At 37.0% G+C, this 12,053-nt stretch overlaps 1 pseudogene; it reads left to right on the top strand.

The window, feature by feature from the left end:
- The first annotated feature begins 6,135 nt into the window (after positions 1 to 6,135).
- LOC149152212 (DNA damage-binding protein 1a pseudogene) lies at positions 6,136 to 7,796 on the top strand (annotated as a pseudogene).
- The last annotated feature ends 4,257 nt before the right edge of the window (positions 7,797 to 12,053 follow it).

The raw sequence follows: 12,053 nt of genomic DNA, 5'->3' as shown, positions 1-12,053 counted from the left end.
GAAATCTTTAAACTTGGAATCAAATAGTAATGCCCAATATCCCTCTTGAAACTTTTTCTCTTTGATGTATTTGTCATGCCACTTAGCTCTTTGATGCTAAACTAGATCAGTTTTTAGGATTGTTTTCTGTCTAATCTCATCGAGCTCATTCAACTGCTCCATTCTGTGCTTTTGGGCTTCTGATAGATCCATCCCCAACTGAACTACCATCTTGAAATTTTTGACTTGAAACTCAATGGGGAGTAAGACTTCTTTCCCATAAACAAGTTCATAGGGAGAATGTCTTGTTGTATTCCTCCATGTAGTTCTGTAGGCCCATAAGGCTTCAGGAAGCCTTTCTACCCAATCTCTTTTGTGTAGATGAATAGTTTTGGTGATGATGCCTTCAATAGCTTTGTTTGTAGACTCCACTTGGCCATTTGCTTACGGATGGTAAGGAGTAGATTTTTGTGCTTGATTTTATATTCTTCCATCAACTTCTCCACCATGTTGGATGTGAATTGACTTCCCTGATCTATCACAATTTCTCTTGGGACACCAAAGCGAGTAAAAATATCCTCATAAATAAAACTAACAACTGAATTTTCAGTAGCAAAAAGTAATGTTTTGGCTTCTACCCATTTAGTGACATAATCAGTACATACCAATATATACTTCTTTTGTTTAGATGGTGGATTAATAGGTCCAATGAAATCTAGAGCCCATTTTTTGAAGGGTTCGATGAGTACCTGTGGTTGTAATGGCATTTCATTTGAAAGAGTCGGTTTCCCTACTCTTTGGAAGCTGTCACACCTTTTGACATATTATTTTGTATCTTTGAAGAGGGAAGGCCAATGATATCCTAAAGAAAGGATTTTATAGGCTGTCCTTTTGTTAGCAAAGTGTTCGCCGCATGGTTCTTCATGGCATGCCTTGAGGATGTCAAGAAGTTCATCTTCCTTAACACATCTTCTGATCACAAAATCAGGCCCTGTTTTAAATAATTCGTTATAAATCCATGAATATTTTCAACTCTCCTAAATAATCTTTCTTCTTTCACTAGGAAATAAATGTGGAGGTAGTTTCCCTATAACCAAATAGTTAGCAATATCTACATACCAAGGAGTCTTAGTAATTACTGCAAATAAATATTCATCTAGAAACTTATCCTCTACAGGAGAATCTGCTTTAGTATTTTTGATCCTAGACAAGAAATCAGCTACTGTATTTTGTTTCCCCAGTCTATCCAACACAGTAATATTGAATTCCTGTAAAATTAAGAGCCATCTTGTAACTCTGCCATTAGTAACAAGTTTTTTCATTAGATATCTAATCGCAGAATGATCAGTATGGACAAAAGTTTCATAGCCTGTTATATAATGTCTAAACTTATTGATTGCATGAACAACAACTAAGAATTCTTTTTTAGTCACAGTATAGCTCAACTCAGTGGGAGTCAAATTTTTACTGGTATAGTAAATGGCATAAGGAACTAAATCCTTTTGACCCAACATAGCTCCTAGAGCTGTATTTGAAGCATCTGTAGAAATATGGAAAGGAAGTTTCCAATTTGGCCCTCTCAAGATGGGTGCTTTAGATATTCTTGTTTTCAAAGTTTCAAATGCTGATTGACAATTAGGATCCCATTTGAATTCACAGTCTTTTGTAAGCAATTTGAAGAGTGGAGATGCTATTTTGGTGAAGTTCTCTATAAATCTTCGATAGTACCCAGTAAATCCCAGAAAACTTCTAACATCCTTTTGACAATTTGGAATAAGGAACTTGGAGATGACTTCAACTTTTTATCTATCAACTTTAATCCCATCCCCTGAAATGTGATGTCCTAAAACAATACCTTCAGTAAACATCATAAAACATTTTTCATGACTCAATGAAAGGTTTGTTTCTTTACATATTATAAGGACATTTTCCAAATTTTCTAATGCCTCTTCAAATGAATTACCATAAATTGTAAAATAATCCATATAAACCTCTACACAATCATGGATTAGATCATAAAAGATTCCTAGTACTGCTCTTTGAAATGTTGTGGGTGCAGTACATAATCCAAAAGGAAGCACTCGGTAAGAAAAAGTTCCCCATGGACAGGTAAATGTGGTCTTATCTTGATCTTCAAGTGCTACCTGAATTTGATTATAGCCACTAAAACCATCCAAAAATGAAAAGTACTTTTTGCCTGCTAGAGTATCTAATACCTGATCGATAAAGGGCAAAGGAAAGTGATCCTCCAAAGTTGCTTTATTCAATTCCCTGTAACCAATGCATACTCTCCATTTACCATTCTTTTTAGGTACTATAGCCAAAGGAGAAACCCATCGATTATCTGAAATTGGATAAATGAAGTTTACATTGAGTAGCTTTTGGAGCTCCTCTTTCACTATCTCCCTAAGGTTTTGATTCATCCTTCTCTGAGGTTGTCTGATTGGTCTACTATTTTCCTCGATGTTGATGTGATGAATGCAAGTCTTAGGGTCAATGCCTTTCATATCAGTATACTCCCATGCAAATGCAGTAGAAATGTTTTGCAAGATTTTGGTTAGCTCTCCCTGTTGTGATTTTTCCAAGTTTTTGTTGATATTCAATGTTTTACCTGGAAAAATCTCAATGGTGGAACTACCAAACTCTTCCATAGAGTAAAGATACATTTGTCTAGATGATAGATACTCAATGTCAGAATCTAACTGAAATTGTGTGTGGTCATATTCTGAAGATGTTTCAAAATTTTCTAATGTGTTCAGAATTTGACTATATTCACTAATTTCAGAAATGGTAAAGACAGGTTGTATAGTGTCCTCATCATCGACCCATTCATTATCTCCTACTTCTGTAATTGCTTTTGCTGGAGGATACAAATTGAATTTCTTTGTCGAACTGCCATCATAAATGTACATATCCCCAGATCTACAACTAATGAAAGCATCAGTTGTGGCTAGCCACGGTCTTCCTAAGATGAGTGGGTGCCCTCCTAGATTACTCTTGGGAGTCAAAATCATGAAATATACTAGATATTCCCAAGAATCTAAGGAGACCGAAATGTCTTCTAATACACCATCTGGTTTGATAATTGATCGATCTGCAAGTTGCAGTAGAGTAGGTGTAAAAAGAAGATTAGGAAGTTTTAGCTCTTCCATACTCTGTCTACTCATAATGTTGATAGCAGCCCCTAAATCAATCAAAGTATTTGGAGTTTCTACCCCATTGATATGAGTTTTGATAATTGGACTACCAGGATCTACATACTTTTGCATGGCAATTTTTCCCATCATGATATCTGCAATTTTTCCTACCAGGTGGATTCTTCTTATATCTCTTGGTTTCCTTCCTGGTCTTTTGAGACTCAAATCCTTTATTGTTTTTGCTAGAATAGGAATCTCTCTAATGTTGAAGAGAGATTCCATACAGGTTGGAAGAGATTTTTAATTCAATGGAAAAACCTATGAGCAATTTATGAAATCGACGTTTCGGACTAGCTAGGTGAGTCCATCATCAGGGTAATGAAAGCATTGTTCTGCATGTCCCTTCCATGGTGGGACTTGATAGCGTTGAAGAGAGATTCCATACAGGTTGGAAGATATTTTTAATTCAATGGAAAAACCTGTGAGTAATTTATGAAACCGACGTTTCGGACTAGCTAGGTGAGTCCATCATCAGGGTAATGAGAGCATTGTTCTGCATGTCCCTTCCATGGTGGGACTTGATAGCGTTGAAGAGAGATTCCATACAGGTTGGAAGAGATTTTTAATTCAATGGAAAAACCTGTGAGCAATTTATGAAACCGACGTTTCGGACTAGCTAGGTGAGTCCATCATCAGAGTAATGAGAGCATTGTTCTGCATGTCCCTTCCATGGTGGGACTTGATAGCGTTGAAGAGAGATTCCATACAGGTTGGAAGAGATTTTTAATTCAATGGAAAAACCTGTGAGAAATTTATGAAACCGACGTTTCGGACTAGCTAGGTGAGTCCATCATCAGGGTAATGAGAGCATTGTTCTGCATGTCCCTTCCATGGTGGGACTTGATAGCGTTGAAGAGAGATTCCATACAGGTTGGAAGAGATTTTTAATTCAATGGAAAAACCTATGAGCAATTTATGAAACCGACGTTTCGGACTAGCTAGGTGAGTCCATCATCAGGGTAATGAGAGCATTGTTCTGCATGTCCCTTCCATGGTGGGACTTGATAGCGTTGAAGAGAGATTCCATACAGGTTGGAAGAGATTTTTAATTCAATGGAAAAACCTGTGAGCAATTTATGAAACCGACGTTTCGGACTAGCTAGGTGAGTCCATCATCAGGGTAATGAGAGCATTGTTCTGGAAGGGACATGCAGAACAATTCTCTCATTACCCTGATGATGGACTCACCTAGCTAGTCCGAAACGTCGGTTTCATAAATTGCTCACAGGTTTTTCCATTGAATTAAAAATCTCTCTAATGGCTTGTAGCAAGGGAATATTGATACAGACATTCTTTAATTTATCTAGGAAATCATAGTCAGGCAACAAGATTTGTTTTTGCACTCCTTTGTCAATTTGTAATCTTTCAGGAAAAGGAGGTGTGGATGATGATGCAGGTTGCTCAACTATAGGAGTTGTGGGGGTTTACTCTTTTTCTTTTTCTTTTTGAGTGTTTGGGTTTTGAAGAGATGCTTCAGAACCTTTATTGGCTTCAAGAGAATCTTCCTCAGAAATACTTTTCTTTTGAGTATCTATAGAAGGTTTTTCTAAAACTCTACCAGATCTAAGTTGTACATAATTGAGAGGAACAATCATATAGGTAGGAAACTGTTGTCCTTCTACCATGTAATCATTTTGAGGATTTTTATTATTGGGATTTGGCAATGGCTGGGATGGTAGTTGATTTGTCTTCTATTGGAATGGAAGCAAGAGTTGAGAATTTGGATTTTGTTGAGAAGGTTGTTGTTGTTGTGGAAATGGCAATGAAAGTTGTGGATTTTTATTTGGAAGTTGTGGAGCTTGTTGATTTTGAAAAGATGGAGGATATTGATAAAATTGAGCAAATCTCCCATAATGATTTTTCATATCTTGTACCCATGATTGAAATGGATATCAAACTTCAGCCCGAGGTGAAGGCCCAAGAAGCTTGAAGGGGGTGCTTGTCAAGAAATTGTCCATTTGTCATAAGAGGATAAAGCACTGGACCTACGATTTCTTAGCGTACTATAGGAGCACACTATCCCAAGTGGAGCCACCTGTTATCACCTAAGAAAAAATTTCTAAATTGTTTACATCATTTTGATTGTAAACGTTTGGTGTTAGTTTGGGTTTAGTTTTATTTCAAATTTGCTTAGTATCTAAGTCCTAGGAGTCTTGGTGGTATGGTTAAATAAAGTTCAAACACTCTGCTCTCATTCGTCACTGGTTACATAACTCACACAGATTCCATTGTATCAAATTTGTTCTAATCTTCTTATGTGTTATGAAACTGTCTAGGTGTTTTCGTAGCGCAAAACCCAGAATTTACACTGGCTGCGCTACAAAATCAGGGATTAGTTTGGATCCGTAGCAAACCTTACCCAAAATCCGCTGTGTTTACATCAAAAGTTGTCAGCTTATACATTTTGTCTATCATATCCAACCGCTTATCCTCATCATTAGGTCGTTAGGTGTCTTGGTACTGGCACATGTTTACAGTTGTACTTTGCTTTGCGGTTTTGGTCATTCAACTAGGCTTTTCGAAATGGTATCAGAGAAATCGGGGAAATTTCCTTCTGGGTTTTGCATCTGTTCTTTGGATTTGGGGCAGTCTGAAACTATTCCTTGTAAACAATCTTGAGCTCAGTTTTAGCTTTCCATGTGGTCTTGGGGATGGGCATCTATTCAACTTCATATCAAATATGAGCACTGGAGAGTTGTCTGACTGGAAGAAGATTTCGTTGGGTACAAAAGCTATCACCTTGAGGACTTTTCACTCTAAGAACATAGCACATGTTTTTGCAGCATCATAGAGGCTGATAGTTATTTACATTAGTAATCAGAAGTTGTTGTATAGCAATGTGAATCTCAAGGAAGTCAATCACATGTGCCCTTTCAATTCAGTTTCCTTTCCAGACAGCTTTGCAGAGCGAGAGGGCTACAATTCACGTACTCCATTAATTCAAGGGTTTCACGCGACAATGGCGATCCGTTTCTTCTACTTCGCCATTCTCATTCATGTGGCTGTAGCTGCTGGTGTGCAACATAGCTCCATAGAATCAGTTCCAGAGCTTGAAAGGGCCATGTATATAAGAGTTGATGGAACTCCTTGCGTGAGGCTTTTGAATATTTCGGGTGAAATTGGATGCGCAAATCCAGGTCGTGTAAAAGTTACTGCTCCAATAAAGCGACTTGAAAATGCTGGGGAACATCTGGATCAACCTTTAGCTCTTCTTTTGCCTTCACATGAAATGGAAGCTGTTTTCAACAGGATATTAGATGAACCTGGGTTTTCTCAGCAAGTAGCAGGGCTATTTATTGAGTATGGTTTTGGGAATCAGATTCATGCATCAGGATTTTCTCCTGATAAGACGTTTCCACAGGCTGAATTTTCCCCTTATGAGAACAAGACCTATTTATGGAATCCCGTTGGAGGTGGCATTCTGCAACATAGCTACAACTTTCCTGTCTTTATGTTGTCTAAATTGCAAAGGAGGACCTGCTTACTATTGGGTAAATTGATGACATTCAGAAACTTCATATCCGTGCAGTTCCTCTTGGAGAGCATGCTCGTCGTATTTGCCATCATGAGCAATTTCGTACCTTTGCCATTTGCAGTGTGAAGTATTCTCAGACATTTTAAGTTCTTTATCAACTTGATACTTATGAAAATGGTTGTTCCATCCTCAGTTGTTCATTTACAGATGACAACAATGCTTATTATTGTGTTGGGACAGCATATGTATTGCCCGAGGAGAACGAACCTAACAAGGGCTGAATTTTAGTATTTTCAGTTGAAGATGGTAAACTGCAACTTGTTACTGGGAAGGAGACAAAGGTTTCTGTTTACAATCTGAATGCATTTAATGGAAAGTTCTTGCTGGCATCAATCAAAAGATTCAGTTATACAAATGGGTGCTCCGTGATGATGGTTCAAGAGAGTTGCAGTCTGAATGTGGCCATCATGGTCATATTCTTGCACTATATGTTCAATCTCGTGGAGATTTTATTGTAGTTGGTGATTTGATGAAATCAATCTCTTTATTGATATACAAACATGAGGAGGGAGCAATGGAAGAGAGGGCTCGTGATTATAATGCAAATTAAATGACAGCAGTTGAAATTCTGGATGATGATATATACCATGGAGCAGAGAACAATTTCAACCTTTTTACAGTGAGGAAAAATAGCGATGCTGCAACTGATGAAGAGAGAGGAAAATTGGAAGTTGTAGATGAATAACACTTAGGAGAGTTTGTTATATCTTTTTAGGCATGGATCTCTTGTTATGCATCTGCCAGATTTAGAATCTAGCCAGATTCCTACAGTTATATTTGGAACAGTCAATGGTGTTATTGGTGTCATTGCATCTCTTCCTCAGGAGCAATATATGTTTCTTGAAAAGTTGCAAGCAAATCTTGTCAAGGTGATCAAGGGAGTAGGGGGCTTAAGCCATGAACAGTGGCGATCATTTAGCAATGAAAGGAAGACTGTGGATGAAAAAAGTTTCCTGGACGGTGATTTGATTGAGTCATTTCTGGATCTCAGCAGAAATCGGATGGAGGAAATTGCAACTGCAATGTCTGTTCCAGTAGAGGTAAAGCAACTATCTCTCAAGAGGAATGTGGTGTTTAAGAGTTAAAAGGGGCCTTTGCATTCAGTTTTGAACAGCTTCAGGGCACATGAAAAGAGACATTTCAAAATAATGAAGCTCAAGATAGTCAAATTTTGGCATTAAGACTGTGTTTTCAAAATTACACAGTAGTTTCATAGCGCGCTACGAAACTGTTGTAGCTGCATGTTATAATTTGGTTGATCAATTATGATTGACAAAGCGGAAAATCTTTTTGAAAGGAGGTGTATAAAGAGGATCATTAACAAAATATGAGCATCCAGCAGGGGAAGAACAAGCCGAGGAAGGACATATATGAGCTCTAAAGCTATGTGTTATAAAGTGGTTATTATTCATAGCTAGCTTTGGTCATAATGCTTCAAACAACATTAGACAGGTGTTGTCTTAACACATGTGCATGGACTAGGGTCTACAGCACATGAAGAACATGGTGCTCCAATACATTTTGTGTAATCAAAGAAGAACAACATGGATAATTGGTTTCGAATATCTTTGTGGAGACCAAAAGCAGAAAAACAGGGGCAGTTTCCTACTTTCCAGCAGTAGTAAAGAGATAAGACATTAAGGGCCAACAAGGAGCTTCAAACATCCACCAAAGAAAAACTGAAGGAGACCACTTGAAATAGAACGAGTGTTATTGTAATAAAAGCTATTACCAGCATGATATGGAATTAGACTCCTAATTGTCTTAGGTTTCTAAAACTTCTAGTTGACAGTTTGTTGCATTTAATAATTAGTTAAAGTATGATTAGGTGTCATAGCAAGCAAAATTTGAGTTCCCCTCATGCTAGAGGAGGAATCTCGGCTTTTTAAATAATTCTATATATAGCAGAGACAACAATGTACTTGGGGTTGGAAAATTTCAGAGAAATTGGAACTATTGTGCTATGTATATGACTCTGTTTTAGTAATACAATACTGGGCTTTACTTCTCAGGAATCAGAAGGAATTTACTTTTCAGAATGTTGTGTATCATCCTCTCTTTAGTATTTGCAGTGGTATAGATATGTGATTACTTAGAAATCACTGATTGTGCTCTAATTTCCTTCACATATTTATAAACTGTGTTGTCCTGTATGTTTCTGGTGTGTTCTGAATGGTTGAATTCTAGATGTCCTGACTTCTATGTAAGGTTGATATCATTGTTATACTGAAACGAATTTGACTCCATAAGCCCAATGGATACTTTCTAGTTGTGTTTCCACCACTCATATTTTTACATTTGTTTCATAAGAGTTAGCCATCTTAATCATAATCAAAGATCATTAATCCTTTGAGAGAGCCCTCTCAGGTTGGGGAGGCTAAGCCTCAGCCTAAAGTACATTTGAAATAGTTACTTAAGGTCTTCCTAGTCAGCAGCCTTCCAGGATCTGATTTTGGGATAACATTTTGGTCAATATAGAGTGTCCTAAATAGCTATATTAATTGTCAATCCAGGAATCATAAACTGTTGATGTGAAGCGCACTATATATGGAAGATAACTGAATTCTTAATTTTTTTCGTTTTTGATTTTTAGTTGTTTTTGGGTTTATCTTCATTGATTCCCTAATGTGAGATGGAAATTCTAAAAGTCAAGTATGGATATAAGTGTTCAAGGCAATGGTGTCCTTTAAAATGATTTCCAAGCTTCAAAATTTTCAAAAAGGTTTTAAAACATGCAATGATGAAATTAATTCCTAAAAGAGAATGAAAATGTACCACTATTCTAATTAAATAAATAGTGAGCTAGTGACCATGAAACCCAGTATCCTTGCTGCTATATAAATATAAAAGAAACTGAACTCAAAGAAATCCAAAAACTGCAAGCAAAGTAAACTAAAATCATATTACATCAACTCATATTCTGACCCCTCACCATTCGACTCGCTCTAGCTTTCGGAGGTAATCATAAACAACTTGAGCAATCTAATATCTAATTTTCAGAAAATAAAACTAATATTAAACTACACACTCATACTCCAATCCTCATCATTTGTCTCGCTCTAGCTTTCGGAGGTAACTGAAAATGACATGAGCAATTCAATAACTAACTTGCAGAAAAATAAACTAATATCAAACTACACATTCATTCTTCAATCCCTCACCATTCATCTCACTCTGGCTTTTGGAGGTAACTGAAAATGACATGAGTAATTTAATATCTATCTTGCAGAAGAGTAAACGAGAAAAACTGAAATAAATAAAATAGCGCTGGAACTAAGAACTAAGAAAAATGAATCAGCAGAAGGACAAGAATAATTCCATGTCATTAGTCATTATAAAACTATGTATAAATGCCCAGGTTGCCTATTGTAACCTGAAACAAAGACACTGATTAGTTAACAGCATTAGAAAGCATAAAAACTATGGACAACAATCAACGTGGATACCGTAAACAGTGCAATATATACAAGTAAATGATTATGGCATAAGGAACATAAAGAAATAAAGCATGAAACTATACAGCAATTAACAAAACCTCGATGCGTACAGGGGCCCTCTGCATAACCTCGGGCAGTCAGCAATCAACCACGAATTGAGCTTATAAACAGAGTCTTCTCATGTATTAAAATGCAGTCATAACACAGAAATAAAGTCATGGCACAGTGGTCTCGTTAACAGTCAAAATTACAATACCAAAACTAGCTACTATGCATATGAGAATGCTTTATTTATAAGAGAGGATGACATAACTACTTTCCTAAAATCTGCACTGATAAAAGACACGTGAACAACCACGTCCAGGAATCTATCATTATGGTAGCTGTGAAGATTAAATCTATGGAGGATGGTTGTTGGATTCGATTCATGGAGCAGTCCACAAGTGTTGATATGTCCCTAGAAGTCTAGGAACAGCCACGCAAGTCTTCAAGTGGTGAAAAATAGAGTTTTATCACCGTAGGACTCTTAGGTTGACCACCGCTTGACTACCTTTGACCACAGCCTTCTTTGGTGAATTCGATTGAGCCAATAGGACTCGGTCCATGTCCTCATCATTTTCAACTTGCCCATGTGGCCGGATTTTCTTGAAGACACCTATAACATAGACTTTAACAAAAAGGCTGCGGAAAGTTGAACTGACTATGGAAAGTGACAATATTCCGCAGCTGAATGAGCAAAAATCTAATTCAAACAGGAGACACAAAACATAGTTAGGAAGGCACTTTATACGCTCTTTTTAAACTAATATGCAATGATTTGACAACTTAGGAGGTCTAGGTAAATGGAAAAAGGATAGAAAGGTGTATAGGGAAGATGCAAGTTTGGGGCTCAACACTCCCTTGCTTACCTTTTTTCATGTCTTCGTGACAAATAAATAGTTCCTATGTAATGTAGTTAAGGAGTAGCCTGGAGAAAAGGTTTCTTTATCAGGCATAAAACTGTGATTTTTTTCCAAATTTGCGAAGGTTGTCTTTTCGTGTCCTTTAGGTAACTCATAGTCAAACCGATACCCTTCAGGAGGATACCAAATAATGGGACATCTAAATCGACATCCCAACCAATAAGGCCCTTCCCTCAAAATAATATTGTTGTATGTGATTAACTGGCTTGCAACAGCTTTGAAGTTCCCATAATTAAATGGTTCTCTTTCCTTAACACTGTTAGTTGAGACCGTCCATCTCATTTTGGATGCAGTCAGGGATCTTTCCTGGATGGACAGGAAATATGTTATTCCTTTCTGTACAATTTCCTTATGTATGGGCCCTAAAATTTGAATCACGCCTTCTTCTGTCATCAACCTTTTATGTTTAGCAATCAATTAAAATGGGTGAGTAGGCTCACTCCTTACCCAGAGATCCAACCCATGTTCCTGTCTTTGGAACGAATTATATGCCTTAAACCACTTAAGTTGATTAACTACAAAAGAGATAAAAGCCTGGAATTGAATATCTCCAAAAAAAGGGCTAGGGTTCTTATCCACTTCTCCTTCTAATATGAAATTATGCAGATAAAATTCACAAAGAAGCATTTGGACTTTTTCCCCATGTTCCTTGTAGCAACTTATAAAATCTTCAGTTGTCTTTAATTCAATTGGCTTATGAGCTATTATGGCTTTAATAATTAACAATAAGTATCATTCTAATAAGAATAGAGCATAATTTGTGGCTGGAGACCTACATGTCAAGACATTTGAATATAGTGAGCAAATGGTGTCTATCTGATTCCGAGCTTTGTCCAGCTCGGTCTTCACCTTCTTTAGCTTTTCTTCTTCCTGTCTAAATCTTTCAAAACTCCCATTATCAGTTATGGTTAATTCCCTAAACTGTTTCTGCAACTCTTGATAT

The sequence above is a fragment of the Pinus tabuliformis genome, chromosome 9 (genome assembly GCF_031772625.1).
Source record: "Pinus tabuliformis cultivar Carrire ecotype Pingquan chromosome 9, CPIR1, whole genome shotgun sequence".
NCBI lineage: Eukaryota > Viridiplantae > Streptophyta > Pinopsida > Pinales > Pinaceae > Pinus > Pinus tabuliformis.
Note: the sequence above shows the minus strand (reverse complement) of the source record. Positions and strands in the feature narration are given on the sequence as shown.